The sequence below is a fragment of the Hypomesus transpacificus genome, unplaced genomic scaffold, assembly GCF_021917145.1.
Source record: "Hypomesus transpacificus isolate Combined female unplaced genomic scaffold, fHypTra1 scaffold_60, whole genome shotgun sequence".
NCBI classification, from domain to species: Eukaryota; Metazoa; Chordata; class Actinopteri; order Osmeriformes; family Osmeridae; genus Hypomesus; species Hypomesus transpacificus.
This window is the reverse complement of record NW_025814033.1, coordinates 147501-165000: the sequence shown is the minus strand read 5'-3', so window position 1 is coordinate 165000 and position 17500 is coordinate 147501. Positions and strand designations below refer to the sequence as shown.

General features: G+C 45.9%; 2 non-coding genes across 2 annotated transcripts; both read right to left on the bottom strand.

Moving 5' to 3' along the window:
* Positions 1-8123: 8123 nt before the first annotated feature.
* Positions 8124-8195, bottom strand: trnad-guc. The gene has a single exon. It is a non-coding gene; the product is annotated as a tRNA-Asp (tRNA).
* An 8813-nt stretch (positions 8196-17008) lies between these two features.
* Positions 17009-17079, bottom strand: trnag-gcc. Its single transcript has one exon. It is a non-coding gene; the product is annotated as a tRNA-Gly (tRNA).
* Between the last annotated feature and the right edge of the window lie 421 nt (positions 17080-17500).

Genomic DNA, 17500 nt, shown 5'->3' with positions numbered 1-17500 from the left:
CAATAGAGCTAGTCGGCTCATATTTCATATTTTACACTGTCTGTATCTGGTTTACTCGCTCACGTTATTGGAACAGTAGTCGGCAATTTATAAAGTTTGCTAAGTACCTCACGTACTGTACCAGTACAGTAGTCTGAACTACAGTACAATAGAGCTAGTCGGCTCATATTTCATATTTTACACTGTCTGTATCTGGTTTACTCGCTCACGTTATTGGAACAGTAGTCGGCTAAACTCAAACTGTATTTAGATCGGTTGCGTCCCATTAACTAGTCGGCTAAAACGGACGATACTGTAGGTTGCTTGATCATGTCATGTTACAATACAGAGGCCAATGAATACATAAATAAATTACAATAACAGTTGTTCTAATAACTAGACTAACTAGCTCACGTTTCATGAGTAGGCTACAGTGGGCAATGTTGAAGAATTTTTAACAGCATAAATAATAACAGATTTAGTATTACAGTATATTGTTTAATTGAAACAATCTAAATAAAATCATTTTTATCACTCTATGCACATTGTCTTTTGTAGAGATCAATATGAAGAAGTTTTTCCCTGGAAAAATGCAAGTCTCCTTCAGAAAAGGCCCGTCTGGGTATTTGAGACAGGACCCCTCTGAAGAAGCTCAGAGGATCAAAGAGAACCCCTCCCCCCAGGACAAGTCTGCACCTCAAAGGGAAGACATGGTGAAAACCAACGCCCACACAGAGGTGTTTCTGAGAGGGGGGGATGTGTCTGACCGGCTGGAGGTGTTAGGTGAATACATCCTCCAGTTTGGAAAATACAAAGGAAAGTCCTTCAGGTGGCTGCTGGAGAATGATGTAGGCTACACCTTGTACCTCATCAACAAGGTAGATCAGGAGCAGACAGCCGGGCAGTTCAACCCAGCGGGCCACAGTAAAGACAGCCTACTGTCCTTCCTGGAGTACACCAAAGGCTTTCAGGAAATTGAGGACCTCCGGAGGTACTCTGTCAAAAGACCCGCTGCACCCGTTGCTTCTGACCATGACAACCTAGTTGGCTTTGGTTCCAGGGCTAAAAGCACCTGGGGGGAGATTTGGAACGGTAGAGCCGATGGGTACGCAGCGTTCATAATGGGAAAGAAGTGCGTGCAGCGCAGCAAAATGCACAATCTGCAGCAGTACCTTATGAAGCAAAGGACCCTGACAGCATCCACACTTCAACCCCTTAATGTTGCCGACTCCAATACCACCTCAACCCCTGCCTCTCATCCTCCAGGTCTGTTCATGTAACATACATCACTTACATAACGGTTTACATATTTGTTCCATACAAATTGTAATGTGACCTTTGTTTTATTTCCTAGTCATAGAGGATGATGAGGATTTGGAGAGGGCAATGCTGAGTCTGTCCTCTTCCAAGTTTGGGACCCAGCTGAGTGAGTTAACTAAAGGAACATGTCCATACTTATTTCAGTCACTTTCATATCAATTCAAATGTATTATTTAAACATAATGCAATGTACTCATTGTCTGTCCAGGTTCACCAGCAGTAGAAGCAGTTGGGACATCGGCTTCATCCACTGCTAGAGGTTAACCATCCATCAGTTTTGGAGGATAATTTGGTCACCCGCAGAATTATCTACCATAACTGAGTTTTAATATGCTTGTTTATTATTTTGGTCGTGTTCTGGCCTGTTCTGATGCTTGTGTTCTTTTGTTCTACTTACTACTGTCTTAAGGATGTAACATGTCAGCGATGAGGGTAAGTGTTTATATTAGTTCTATCTCTGCATGTTTTCTATAAAGCTGTGTCAAGGGTTTGGCATGCCAATTGGACAAGGATGAAAAAGTCTGTAGCACACTTTCATTTAAAATTAAAAACGTAATTTAACTATGACTTCTTTACTTACCTACATGAAAACTGCAGTTTCTCTCTCCTTTGAAATCTAGATGCCAAACCCTTGACTATTTATTATTTTATTTTGGTATTGTCACTGAGCTTTACCTGTTATCATTGAAATATCAAATTGATATAGTTAGATTTTATAGAAGAATATCAAATCTATCTATATACCATTTGATTAAAAAAATCTTCATTTGTATGAATTTTTTTAACTAATCAGAATGCATTTATTAATCAGAATGCAGGGATAGCTTTGTTATTATGTTGATAACAAGTAAGGCAGAAGTGACTCTTACCAATTACACATACAAATAAGATTGGCACGCCAAACTGTGTCGAGGGGTCATATGATAACACTTCGTTTTCCTTAACAGTGAGGAGCAAACCAACAGCTACACTCTCTAGACCAACTGACTGCCCCACAACTGCTTCTCCTTTGCAAGGTTGATATCTGTACATGTATGTCTCATATTTATTTGCTATGAAAGTGTCTCCCATTCATGTTTAAGTTTGTGTTATTTTATCTCCACAAGCTTCCTCCGCTCCAGTGAAGGTCTGCCTACCGGTACCTCCTCAGCTGCTTGCCTTGGGTCAATCTTTGATCCCACTACCAACTTTGTCAGAACACAGTATGTCCTTTCATTTTCAATGGACACAAACTCTTATTTTGTTGTCTATAAACAAGTTAGTTTTCTGAAAAGTAAAACATTGTCATTTCATGCCACTTATTGAGAGAAAAGAGAAACAGAATGTTTTCACGGCCGATTAAATGTTAATATCTCAATCTGGTTTTTGCTTTTTCACAGCTCTGTCACACCCTGCTCCTCCAGTAGACCCTGCATCCAGTGAACAGCCTGCACCCTCTCCTGCAGTATCCAATAGTGTCCCTAGCTATGACTCGGATGTCTGTCGCTGGACCTGCTCCAATCAGCAGCGGATCTGGATTAAGACGGAGATGGAAGCTTTGGGGCTGTGGCCAGGTTCACGCCCAGTACGCCATCTGATGAAGATGGTCTCTTTGTGGCGCTACCCACCTCAGCCAGAGCTTATTGAGACCTCTTCTGACCTGCCCTCCCCCAAATATTTCCAGCTCCATCCGTTTTTCATCTGGAAACCAGAGAATGACATCATGGAGCGCCTAAGAAACAATTACGTGCTCCCATGTCTCCATGGTTGTCCGCAGCCGATGATAGCATCGGCGGGGGTGGGGAGGCCTCGTGTCATTGTTGGCATGAGTGGCCAATATTACATTTTTGCATCCCGTCTGTGCTGCAAGACCTGCAGGAAGTACTGGTTTGCTGACAACCCTCAGTGGTTGGACAAACTTCCGCAGCGCTTCACTAACATCCTGCCAGCCTTTCTAACCTACAAAAAGGCCATCTGCAAAACGGTGTTGCATGAGCTGAGGCGCACGGGTAAATCACCCAATGACATGGCCAAACAGGTGACGGAGATGCTGCACCTAAAATATGAGCAAGCTCATCTCTCCTACCTGCACTGTGTGCAGAATGTCCAGGACACAGAGGTGGGCTTGGGTGGCCAGAAAACGATCAGTGCCTTCATCAGGGGGCACAACCAGGTGCCTCCTTTTGGAGGTTATGAAGACGCTGATGGTTGGAGTGGAGTGTCAGTGTCTGCACAATACCTGACAGACTGCTTGCTCCAGGAGTTTCGACGCCAGGAGCCAGCAATCAACAAGCTCCTACAGGGGACCTTTGGGCAGGTGTTGAGATCTGACCACACGCGCAAGATTGCCAGAAAGGTTACACTCTCCTCAGGGGCCATGTCATCCTACGCCATCATGAACGAGAACTGGATGATCCTCTCCTGGGTGATGGTGCAGTCAGAGGCTGAGCGCTCCTTGGAGCCAATGTATGAAGGTCTGGCCAACCGCTACACTGCTGCTGGACTGGACATGGCCAAGTACCACTGGGTGGACAGGTATGGCTATTATATAGCACACAATTCATAAGACATGTAAATCATATAATGTGAATGTAACTACATTTCTGTTGTAAATGTAGCCCATATATTTGCATATTTCTCATTTAGTTTTCTTCCATTTTGGTAATTGTGTAGGGACTGCTGTGCAGCATTCAGGATTCCAGACTCCCACCCTGGTGAACATCTAGTGTGGGATGCTTGGAAGACCACAGAGGCTGTGTTGGCAGAGGTCACTGCAGGGGAGCTGTCCAACACCTGTGCCTCAAGGTCAAAATTCAACCCGGACATAGAAATGAAGCTGGACCTGTTTCACTGCATGAGGCGTTTTTGCAGGGAGTGTGTGTCTGAGCATCATTCCCTGTACAGTTCCTTCTGCCAGTTCCTCTCCGCTGCCTTCCTTGTGGTCGACCAGGAAGATCTGCAGAGGCTGAAAGTTGCATACACTTTCTGTGGCATTGTGCCTCCAAACCCCACCAAGCAGCACATCCGGGATCACTGCAGGACCAAGATCCCTCAGCCTCAGGAGCTGGTGACCAGGATAGAGGAGGTTCTTCAGCACTTCCAAATGTCCAAGGACCCAGACAATGTCCCGCTCTTCAAGCCAACAATGTTGAAGACCTGGAGGATCCAGCGGGTCCACATACTGAGGGGCTGCCTCAGTGACCCAGAGCTGAAAGACGGGATCATGTACAGGTATGGGGGAACCTTACAGCTGAATCATGTCCAGGGGGAGGGAGCCAGAGTGCCCATCTGGATCCCAGTCCGAGGCACTTCCCAGCAGGAAGGCTACCACTTTCACCAGGCCCAATGGGTGACTGGCAACCGTGTCTCCCCTGAGCTGTTCCAGGCCCAGGGTATGACTGGAGTGGCACGCTGGAACTTTGAGAGGCTGGTGGACCTGAAACAGCCTGATGTCCTCCTTCCAGCGATGTTTGACCCTGTGCTCATGATGGAGCTGAATGCAGCCTCTGTAAGGGTGACAGGCCAGCCCAAGTACAAAGCCTTGTACGCCTCAAACAGGGACACTGGAGAAATGTTTGGGTTGAAATACCTGGAACCTGGCTGTCGTCCGGTACCTATCGACTGGGACAAATACAGAACCCCTGGCCCCGCTCAGCCCTGTCCCCCTACGACTGCAAACACCCAGTCCTCACTACAGTCCTCCAGCGAGCCCTCCATAGCGCTCTTTCATTGTCCTGCGCCTCTCCCCCCTGCTGCACTGAATCCTAAGCGTGAGAGTTCAGAGGAACCCCAGGACAATACAGGTAATTTTAGATTGTTCAGTTCTTTAGTATTAGACTTTAATTTAAACATTAAAGTTTTTTTTTCAAGATACGTATATGTTTTTTGTATGCACCTTCCTGCTACAGTAAATGCCTTGTTTTGTGAACTTACATAGCAAATAAAACAAATTCTGATTCTGAAAGGAACATTTTGAATTGTACACATATTTACACGTACAGACATCCATGTGTGGTTTTCAAAAACAAACTATACACTGTATTTACTAACAATAAACTGTATCCAATTTATTTCTCAGCTGTGCCATACACACCGACCCTTCCAATGGCTGCCTCTCCTCGGAGTGCCCGCACCGGGCCTGTTAAAACTGGAGGCCGGGTCTTTGTGCTCGACCACACCAGGTGGACTAGCCCTATGAAAGTGGCCATTGATGGTCTGCTCACCACGTACCATGGACAGAAGGACATGCTGAGGCTTGTGGACCATGAGTATGCAGCCATGGTCCACAGTTCCATCACTGACCCAAACTCCCTCCTACACCCGACAACACGGCTGCACATCTGCAGATATATAAAATATCTGGCCAAGCTGCAGAACACCAGCTCCTCACTTAATGTCAGTCCAGAAAAGCTGCTGGAAACCCAACAGCTGTGGCAGCGCTTGACTGAGAACAGTGACACTGTCACTGTGCCTGTAACCACCCTCTCACCTGCCACTGTGAATCCTCCAGCCAAGGCATCGCCACTGACAGAGGAAACGATTGAGAGAATGGTGAGTGACATTCTGCAAAGACAGCAGCAGCAACAGCAACAGCAACAAGCCAGAGGACAAAAGAAGAAAACAAAAACCTGTCTTTCCTGTGGCCAGCCCAAGTCCCGGTTTGAAAACGATGGCTCATCCATTCATTTTTTTTACCAAAATGGGCCATCCAGGTACTTTTACTGCTCAACCAAAGTCCACCAAAAATATGGGGCAGAGGGACTTACAAACCCCAGGATGGAATTGGTGGACTTCATGGACACCCCATTTTTTGAGCGGGAGCTTGCTGCAACGCAGCAAAAAGTGCAGGGCCAGAAGGCCAAAAGGAAGGCAGCAGATGTGCCACCACAGGGGCGGCTGTGCAGGTTCTGCCACCGTGTCTTGAAACAAGGCCCTGATAGCCCTCATGTCCACACAGGATTCCCAGGAGTGGCAGGGAAGTATGTCTACTGTCCTGCTAAGGTGTTCTCCCTATGTCAGGACCAAGGCATGGAGAAGGAGCTGATCTGGGGGGACTTCAAGGGTTCAGCCTTTTATGAGGCAGAGAGGTTGAGATGGCTGGCTGAGAAGGGGAAATGAATAGGAGAGTGTACATAATGGTGTGTAATTAGTAATGTGCACATAATCTTGTGTAAATAATAGCCGTGTGAATAGGGATGTAAAATAATAGAAACTGTGAAAGGGTGTGTCATTGTAGAGTGTAAATAATGATGTGTAATTAGTTATGTGCACATAATTGTGTGTAAATAATAGTGATGTAAAATAATAGAAACTGTGAAAGGGTGTGTCATAGTAGAGTGTAAATAATGATGTGTAATTAGTCATGTGCACATAATTGTGTGTAAATAATAGTGATGTAAAATAATAGAAACTGTGAAAGGGTGTGTCATAGTAGAGTGTAAATAATGATGTGTAATTAGTCATGTGCACATAATTGTGTGTAAATAATAGTGATGTAAAATAATAGAAACTGTGAAAGGGTGTGTCATAGTAGAGTGTAAATAATGATGTGTAATTAGTCATGTGCACATAATTGTGTGTAAATAATAGTGATGTAAAATAATAGAAACTGTGAAAGGGTGTGTCATAGTAGAGTGTAAATAATGATGTGTAATTAGTCATGTGCACATAATTGTGTGTAAATAATAGTGATGTAAAATAATAGAAACTGTGAAAGGGTGTGTCATAGTAGAGTGTAAATAATGATGTGTAATTAGTCATGTGCACATAATTGTGTGTAAATAATAGTGATGTAAAATGAAAAGTTTCATATTTGGACTGACTTGATATTTAAGCTATATAAATTACTTCATTTTACAAAAACTTAGTACAAAAAACATACCAGGGCTTAAAAATAAATCAGCTTTTGGGGAATTGAACCCTGGTCTCCGGCATGACAAAAACAGACACGTAAAATCCCGTTTTTTCTGTTACACCTATCCGTAACTGGCCCCCGCGTGGCAGGCGGGAATTCTACCACTGAACCACCAATGCCTGCTCTTTGTGCCGGGCGGGACGTCACGCCACCGAACGCGGTCTCGCCGTCACGCTAGGACGGGCGGCGAGAGGGTGGGACATGTCGACTTGCACTAAAAGCCAGAGAAATGCACAGTGTCTTTCGTGAGTCTTTCCATAAGCCTCAAGGCGGGGGTTCCATGGTGTAACGGTCAGCACTCTGGACTCTGAATCCAGCAATCCAAGTTCAAATCTCGGTGGAACCTACAAGAGCCTGAGACCACTGAACCACCAATGCCTGCGCTTTGTGTCGGGCGGGACGTCACGCCACCGAACGCGGTCTCGCCGTCACGCTAGGACGGGCGGCGAGAGGGTGGGACATGTCGACTTGCACTAAAAGCCAGAGAGATGCACAGTGTCTTTCGTGAGTCTTTCCATAAGTCTCAGGGCGTGGGTTCCATGGTGTAACGGTCTGGACTCTGAATCCACCAATCCGAGTCCAAATCTCTGTGGAACCTACCAGAGCTTTTTATCTGAGACCCCAAACCTGCCCTTGACAGTGGCTGCTTGGTTTCAACCTTCTTCTCAGGACACAGGGGTTGGAACCACCAATCATCGTCCTGTGAAGAACTGTGGGCAGATCTGGGCGTGGTTGAAGTCAGCCCCTGCTGGACAGATTGTTCCACGTGTCCCGCTTATTTGTGCAAGTGTAACGTTGTAGAACATGCATTATTCAGTTATTGCTAAAGGGATGTGTCGAACCACTTCCCCTGATAGCGTTACCATAAAAACGTCCTTCAAATCAGGTCCTGTGAGATGACGGTGAACCACACTTCGCAAAAAGAGAACTTCTCCCCGTCAGGGAATTGAACCCTGGTCTCCCGCGTGACAGGCGGGGATACTGACCACTATACTAACGAGGACTGTGATGTCCATCGCAGTGGTAGCTCACAAGCTTACACGCGCCGACCAGGACGAATCAAGTCAAAACAAGGCCAACGACGGTTCACGTAAGAGTAATGCATTGGCCGGGAATCGAACCCGGGCCTCCCGCGCGGCAGGCGAGAATTCTTTAGCTAAAATTCTCTAAAACGTTTCCCATTCATTCTCAATGGTAGTGCTAAACCACTACGGATGTAATATTCTAACGGCCTCTGGTAGTTTTTTTTGTCGCTGTTCCGATTTTACCATAGACTCCCATAGAAAAAGAGAGAGGCAACTTTCTGTGAGTCAGTTTACCTCACTTCATCGAACGAAAGAAGACAGCAATATTTTTATCAACGATTGCATGTGAAGTTTCATCATCATCGAGCGGAAAAAACAGGTAAATCTTATTGTTTTAATGCCAGCTACTCTACCTGGAGATGTCACTAAGTGTAGGATATAGAAAACGATTGTACAATTTATAAAGTTTGCTAAGTACCTCACGTACTGTACCAGTACAGTAGTCTGAACTACAGTACAATAGAGCTAGTCGGCTCATATTTCATATTTTACACTGTCTGTATCTGGTTTACTCGCTCACGTTATTGGAACAGTAGTCGGCAATTTATAAAGTTTGCTAAGTACCTCACGTACTGTACCAGTACAGTAGTCTGAACTACAGTACAATAGAGCTAGTCGGCTCATATTTCATATTTTACACTGTCTGTATCTGGTTTACTCGCTCACGTTATTGGAACAGTAGTCGGCTAAACTCAAACTGTATTTAGATCGGTTGCGTCCCATTAACTAGTCGGCTAAAACGGACGATACTGTAGGTTGCTTGATCATGTCATGTTACAATACAGAGGCCAATGAATACATAAATAAATTACAATGACAGTTGTTCTAATAACTAGACTAACTAGCTCACGTTTCATGAGTAGGCTACAGTGGGCAATGTTGAAGAATTTTTAACAGCATAAATAATAACAGATTTAGTATTACAGTATATTGTTTAATTGAAACAATCTAAATAAAATCATTTTTATCACTCTATGCACATTGTCTTTTGTAGAGATCAATATGAAGAAGTTTTTCCCTGGAAAAATGCAAGTCTCCTTCAGAAAAGGCCCGTCTGGGTATTTGAGACAGGACCCCTCTGAAGAAGCTCAGAGGATCAAAGAGAACCCCTCCCCCCAGGACAAGTCTGCACCTCAAAGGGAAGACATGGTGAAAACCAACGCCCACACAGAGGTGTTTCTGAGAGGGGGGGATGTGTCTGACCGGCTGGAGGTGTTAGGTGAATACATCCTCCAGTTTGGAAAATACAAAGGAAAGTCCTTCAGGTGGCTGCTGGAGAATGATGTAGGCTACACCTTGTACCTCATCAACAAGGTAGATCAGGAGCAGACAGCCGGGCAGTTCAACCCAGCGGGCCACAGTAAAGACAGCCTACTGTCCTTCCTGGAGTACACCAAAGGCTTTCAGGAAATTGAGGACCTCCGGAGGTACTCTGTCAAAAGACCCGCTGCACCCGTTGCTTCTGACCATGACAACCTAGTTGGCTTTGGTTCCAGGGCTAAAAGCACCTGGGGGGAGATTTGGAACGGTAGAGCCGATGGGTACGCAGCGTTCATAATGGGAAAGAAGTGCGTGCAGCGCAGCAAAATGCACAATCTGCAGCAGTACCTTATGAAGCAAAGGACCCTGACAGCATCCACACTTCAACCCCTTAATGTTGCCGACTCCAATACCACCTCAACCCCTGCCTCTCATCCTCCAGGTCTGTTCATGTAACATACATCACTTACATAACGGTTTACATATTTGTTCCATACAAATTGTAATGTGACCTTTGTTTTATTTCCTAGTCATAGAGGATGATGAGGATTTGGAGAGGGCAATGCTGAGTCTGTCCTCTTCCAAGTTTGGGACCCAGCTGAGTGAGTTAACTAAAGGAACATGTCCATACTTATTTCAGTCACTTTCATATCAATTCAAATGTATTATTTAAACATAATGCAATGTACTCATTGTCTGTCCAGGTTCACCAGCAGTAGAAGCAGTTGGGACATCGGCTTCATCCACTGCTAGAGGTTAACCATCCATCAGTTTTGGAGGATAATTTGGTCACCCGCAGAATTATCTACCATAACTGAGTTTTAATATGCTTGTTTATTATTTTGGTCGTGTTCTGGCCTGTTCTGATGCTTGTGTTCTTTTGTTCTACTTACTACTGTCTTAAGGATGTAACATGTCAGCGATGAGGGTAAGTGTTTATATTAGTTCTATCTCTGCATGTTTTCTATAAAGCTGTGTCAAGGGTTTGGCATGCCAATTGGACAAGGATGAAAAAGTCTGTAGCACACTTTCATTTAAAATTAAAAACGTAATTTAACTATGACTTCTTTACTTACCTACATGAAAACTGCAGTTTCTCTCTCCTTTGAAATCTAGATGCCAAACCCTTGACTATTTATTATTTTATTTTGGTATTGTCACTGAGCTTTACCTGTTATCATTGAAATATCAAATTGATATAGTTAGATTTTATAGAAGAATATCAAATCTATCTATATACCATTTGATTAAAAAAATCTTCATTTGTATGAATTTTTTTAACTAATCAGAATGCATTTATTAATCAGAATGCAGGGATAGCTTTGTTATTATGTTGATAACAAGTAAGGCAGAAGTGACTCTTACCAATTACACATACAAATAAGATTGGCACGCCAAACTGTGTCGAGGGGTCATATGATAACACTTCGTTTTCCTTAACAGTGAGGAGCAAACCAACAGCTACACTCTCTAGACCAACTGACTGCCCCACAACTGCTTCTCCTTTGCAAGGTTGATATCTGTACATGTATGTCTCATATTTATTTGCTATGAAAGTGTCTCCCATTCATGTTTAAGTTTGTGTTATTTTATCTCCACAAGCTTCCTCCGCTCCAGTGAAGGTCTGCCTACCGGTACCTCCTCAGCTGCTTGCCTTGGGTCAATCTTTGATCCCACTACCAACTTTGTCAGAACACAGTATGTCCTTTCATTTTCAATGGACACAAACTCTTATTTTGTTGTCTATAAACAAGTTAGTTTTCTGAAAAGTAAAACATTGTCATTTCATGCCACTTATTGAGAGAAAAGAGAAACAGAATGTTTTCACGGCCGATTAAATGTTAATATCTCAATCTGGTTTTTGCTTTTTCACAGCTCTGTCACACCCTGCTCCTCCAGTAGACCCTGCATCCAGTGAACAGCCTGCACCCTCTCCTGCAGTATCCAATAGTGTCCCTAGCTATGACTCGGATGTCTGTCGCTGGACCTGCTCCAATCAGCAGCGGATCTGGATTAAGACGGAGATGGAAGCTTTGGGGCTGTGGCCAGGTTCACGCCCAGTACGCCATCTGATGAAGATGGTCTCTTTGTGGCGCTACCCACCTCAGCCAGAGCTTATTGAGACCTCTTCTGACCTGCCCTCCCCCAAATATTTCCAGCTCCATCCGTTTTTCATCTGGAAACCAGAGAATGACATCATGGAGCGCCTAAGAAACAATTACGTGCTCCCATGTCTCCATGGTTGTCCGCAGCCGATGATAGCATCGGCGGGGGTGGGGAGGCCTCGTGTCATTGTTGGCATGAGTGGCCAATATTACATTTTTGCATCCCGTCTGTGCTGCAAGACCTGCAGGAAGTACTGGTTTGCTGACAACCCTCAGTGGTTGGACAAACTTCCGCAGCGCTTCACTAACATCCTGCCAGCCTTTCTAACCTACAAAAAGGCCATCTGCAAAACGGTGTTGCATGAGCTGAGGCGCACGGGTAAATCACCCAATGACATGGCCAAACAGGTGACGGAGATGCTGCACCTAAAATATGAGCAAGCTCATCTCTCCTACCTGCACTGTGTGCAGAATGTCCAGGACACAGAGGTGGGCTTGGGTGGCCAGAAAACGATCAGTGCCTTCATCAGGGGGCACAACCAGGTGCCTCCTTTTGGAGGTTATGAAGACGCTGATGGTTGGAGTGGAGTGTCAGTGTCTGCACAATACCTGACAGACTGCTTGCTCCAGGAGTTTCGACGCCAGGAGCCAGCAATCAACAAGCTCCTACAGGGGACCTTTGGGCAGGTGTTGAGATCTGACCACACGCGCAAGATTGCCAGAAAGGTTACACTCTCCTCAGGGGCCATGTCATCCTACGCCATCATGAACGAGAACTGGATGATCCTCTCCTGGGTGATGGTGCAGTCAGAGGCTGAGCGCTCCTTGGAGCCAATGTATGAAGGTCTGGCCAACCGCTACACTGCTGCTGGACTGGACATGGCCAAGTACCACTGGGTGGACAGGTATGGCTATTATATAGCACACAATTCATAAGACATGTAAATCATATAATGTGAATGTAACTACATTTCTGTTGTAAATGTAGCCCATATATTTGCATATTTCTCATTTAGTTTTCTTCCATTTTGGTAATTGTGTAGGGACTGCTGTGCAGCATTCAGGATTCCAGACTCCCACCCTGGTGAACATCTAGTGTGGGATGCTTGGAAGACCACAGAGGCTGTGTTGGCAGAGGTCACTGCAGGGGAGCTGTCCAACACCTGTGCCTCAAGGTCAAAATTCAACCCGGACATAGAAATGAAGCTGGACCTGTTTCACTGCATGAGGCGTTTTTGCAGGGAGTGTGTGTCTGAGCATCATTCCCTGTACAGTTCCTTCTGCCAGTTCCTCTCCGCTGCCTTCCTTGTGGTCGACCAGGAAGATCTGCAGAGGCTGAAAGTTGCATACACTTTCTGTGGCATTGTGCCTCCAAACCCCACCAAGCAGCACATCCGGGATCACTGCAGGACCAAGATCCCTCAGCCTCAGGAGCTGGTGACCAGGATAGAGGAGGTTCTTCAGCACTTCCAAATGTCCAAGGACCCAGACAATGTCCCGCTCTTCAAGCCAACAATGTTGAAGACCTGGAGGATCCAGCGGGTCCACATACTGAGGGGCTGCCTCAGTGACCCAGAGCTGAAAGACGGGATCATGTACAGGTATGGGGGAACCTTACAGCTGAATCATGTCCAGGGGGAGGGAGCCAGAGTGCCCATCTGGATCCCAGTCCGAGGCACTTCCCAGCAGGAAGGCTACCACTTTCACCAGGCCCAATGGGTGACTGGCAACCGTGTCTCCCCTGAGCTGTTCCAGGCCCAGGGTATGACTGGAGTGGCACGCTGGAACTTTGAGAGGCTGGTGGACCTGAAACAGCCTGATGTCCTCCTTCCAGCGATGTTTGACCCTGTGCTCATGATGGAGCTGAATGCAGCCTCTGTAAGGGTGACAGGCCAGCCCAAGTACAAAGCCTTGTACGCCTCAAACAGGGACACTGGAGAAATGTTTGGGTTGAAATACCTGGAACCTGGCTGTCGTCCGGTACCTATCGACTGGGACAAATACAGAACCCCTGGCCCCGCTCAGCCCTGTCCCCCTACGACTGCAAACACCCAGTCCTCACTACAGTCCTCCAGCGAGCCCTCCATAGCGCTCTTTCATTGTCCTGCGCCTCTCCCCCCTGCTGCACTGAATCCTAAGCGTGAGAGTTCAGAGGAACCCCAGGACAATACAGGTAATTTTAGATTGTTCAGTTCTTTAGTATTAGACTTTAATTTAAACATTAAAGTTTTTTTTTCAAGATACGTATATGTTTTTTGTATGCACCTTCCTGCTACAGTAAATGCCTTGTTTTGTGAACTTACATAGCAAATAAAACAAATTCTGATTCTGAAAGGAACATTTTGAATTGTACACATATTTACACGTACAGACATCCATGTGTGGTTTTCAAAAACAAACTATACACTGTATTTACTAACAATAAACTGTATCCAATTTATTTCTCAGCTGTGCCATACACACCGACCCTTCCAATGGCTGCCTCTCCTCGGAGTGCCCGCACCGGGCCTGTTAAAACTGGAGGCCGGGTCTTTGTGCTCGACCACACCAGGTGGACTAGCCCTATGAAAGTGGCCATTGATGGTCTGCTCACCACGTACCATGGACAGAAGGACATGCTGAGGCTTGTGGACCATGAGTATGCAGCCATGGTCCACAGTTCCATCACTGACCCAAACTCCCTCCTACACCCGACAACACGGCTGCACATCTGCAGATATATAAAATATCTGGCCAAGCTGCAGAACACCAGCTCCTCACTTAATGTCAGTCCAGAAAAGCTGCTGGAAACCCAACAGCTGTGGCAGCGCTTGACTGAGAACAGTGACACTGTCACTGTGCCTGTAACCACCCTCTCACCTGCCACTGTGAATCCTCCAGCCAAGGCATCGCCACTGACAGAGGAAACGATTGAGAGAATGGTGAGTGACATTCTGCAAAGACAGCAGCAGCAACAGCAACAGCAACAAGCCAGAGGACAAAAGAAGAAAACAAAAACCTGTCTTTCCTGTGGCCAGCCCAAGTCCCGGTTTGAAAACGATGGCTCATCCATTCATTTTTTTTACCAAAATGGGCCATCCAGGTACTTTTACTGCTCAACCAAAGTCCACCAAAAATATGGGGCAGAGGGACTTACAAACCCCAGGATGGAATTGGTGGACTTCATGGACACCCCATTTTTTGAGCGGGAGCTTGCTGCAACGCAGCAAAAAGTGCAGGGCCAGAAGGCCAAAAGGAAGGCAGCAGATGTGCCACCACAGGGGCGGCTGTGCAGGTTCTGCCACCGTGTCTTGAAACAAGGCCCTGATAGCCCTCATGTCCACACAGGATTCCCAGGAGTGGCAGGGAAGTATGTCTACTGTCCTGCTAAGGTGTTCTCCCTATGTCAGGACCAAGGCATGGAGAAGGAGCTGATCTGGGGGGACTTCAAGGGTTCAGCCTTTTATGAGGCAGAGAGGTTGAGATGGCTGGCTGAGAAGGGGAAATGAATAGGAGAGTGTACATAATGGTGTGTAATTAGTAATGTGCACATAATCTTGTGTAAATAATAGCCGTGTGAATAGGGATGTAAAATAATAGAAACTGTGAAAGGGTGTGTCATTGTAGAGTGTAAATAATGATGTGTAATTAGTTATGTGCACATAATTGTGTGTAAATAATAGTGATGTAAAATAATAGAAACTGTGAAAGGGTGTGTCATAGTAGAGTGTAAATAATGATGTGTAATTAGTCATGTGCACATAATTGTGTGTAAATAATAGTGATGTAAAATAATAGAAACTGTGAAAGGGTGTGTCATAGTAGAGTGTAAATAATGATGTGTAATTAGTCATGTGCACATAATTGTGTGTAAATAATAGTGATGTAAAATAATAGAAACTGTGAAAGGGTGTGTCATAGTAGAGTGTAAATAATGATGTGTAATTAGTCATGTGCACATAATTGTGTGTAAATAATAGTGATGTAAAATAATAGAAACTGTGAAAGGGTGTGTCATAGTAGAGTGTAAATAATGATGTGTAATTAGTCATGTGCACATAATTGTGTGTAAATAATAGTGATGTAAAATAATAGAAACTGTGAAAGGGTGTGTCATAGTAGAGTGTAAATAATGATGTGTAATTAGTCATGTGCACATAATTGTGTGTAAATAATAGTGATGTAAAATGAAAAGTTTCATATTTGGACTGACTTGATATTTAAGCTATATAAATTACTTCATTTTACAAAAACTTAGTACAAAAAACATACCAGGGCTTAAAAATAAATCAGCTTTTGGGGAATTGAACCCTGGTCTCCGGCATGACAAAAACAGACACGTAAAATCCCGTTTTTTCTGTTACACCTATCCGTAACTGGCCCCCGCGTGGCAGGCGGGAATTCTACCACTGAACCACCAATGCCTGCTCTTTGTGCCGGGCGGGACGTCACGCCACCGAACGCGGTCTCGCCGTCACGCTAGGACGGGCGGCGAGAGGGTGGGACATGTCGACTTGCACTAAAAGCCAGAGAAATGCACAGTGTCTTTCGTGAGTCTTTCCATAAGCCTCAAGGCGGGGGTTCCATGGTGTAACGGTCAGCACTCTGGACTCTGAATCCAGCAATCCAAGTTCAAATCTCGGTGGAACCTACAAGAGCCTGAGACCACTGAACCACCAATGCCTGCGCTTTGTGTCGGGCGGGACGTCACGCCACCGAACGCGGTCTCGCCGTCACGCTAGGACGGGCGGCGAGAGGGTGGGACATGTCGACTTGCACTAAAAGCCAGAGAGATGCACAGTGTCTTTCGTGAGTCTTTCCATAAGTCTCAGGGCGTGGGTTCCATGGTGTAACGGTCTGGACTCTGAATCCAGCAATCCGAGTCCAAATCTCTGTGGAACCTACCAGAGCTTTTTATCTGAGACCCCAAACCTGCCCCTGACAGTGGCTGCTTGGTTTCAACCTTCTTCTCAGGACAAAGGGGTTGGAACCACCAATCATCGTCCTGTGAAGAACTGCTGGCAGATCCGGGCGTGGTTGAAGTCAGCCCCTGCTGGACAGATTGTTCCACGCGTCCCGCTTATTTGTGCAAGTGTAACGCTGTAGAACATGCGTTATTCAGTTATTGCTAAAGGGATGTGTCAAACCACGCCCCCCGATAGCGTTACCATAAAAACGTCCTTCAAATCAAGTCCTGTGAGATGACGGTGAACCACACTTCGCAAAAAGGGAATTGAAACCTGGTCTCCCGCGTGACAGGCGGGGATACTGACCACTATACTAACGAGGACTCTGATGTCCATCGCCGTGGTAGCTCACAAGCTTACACGCGCCGACCAGGACGAATCAAGTCAAAACAAGGCCAACGACGGTTCACGTAAGAGTAATGCATTGGCCGGGAATCGAACCCGGGCCTCCCGCGTGGCAGGCGAGAATTCTACCACTGAACCACCAATGCCTGCTCTTTGGGCCTGGCGGAACGTCACTCCAACGAACGCGGTCTCGCCGTCACGCTAGGACGGGCGGCGAGAGGGTGGGACGTGTCGACTTGCACTAAAAGCCAAAGAGATGCACAGTGTCTTTGTTGAGTGTTTCCATAAGCCTCAAGGTGGGGGTTCCATGGTGTAACGGTCAGCACTCTGGACTCTGATTCCAGAAATCCGAGGTCAAATCTCGGTGGAACCTACAAGAACCTTTTATCTGAGACCACTGAACCACCAATGCCTGCGCTTTGTGTCGGGCGGGACGTCACGCCAACGAACGCGGTCTCGCCGTCACGATAGGACGAGCGGCGAGAGGGTGGGACGTGTCGACTTGCACTAAAAGCCAGAGAGATCCGCAGTGTCTTTGTTGAGTGTTTCCATAAGCCTCAAGGCGGG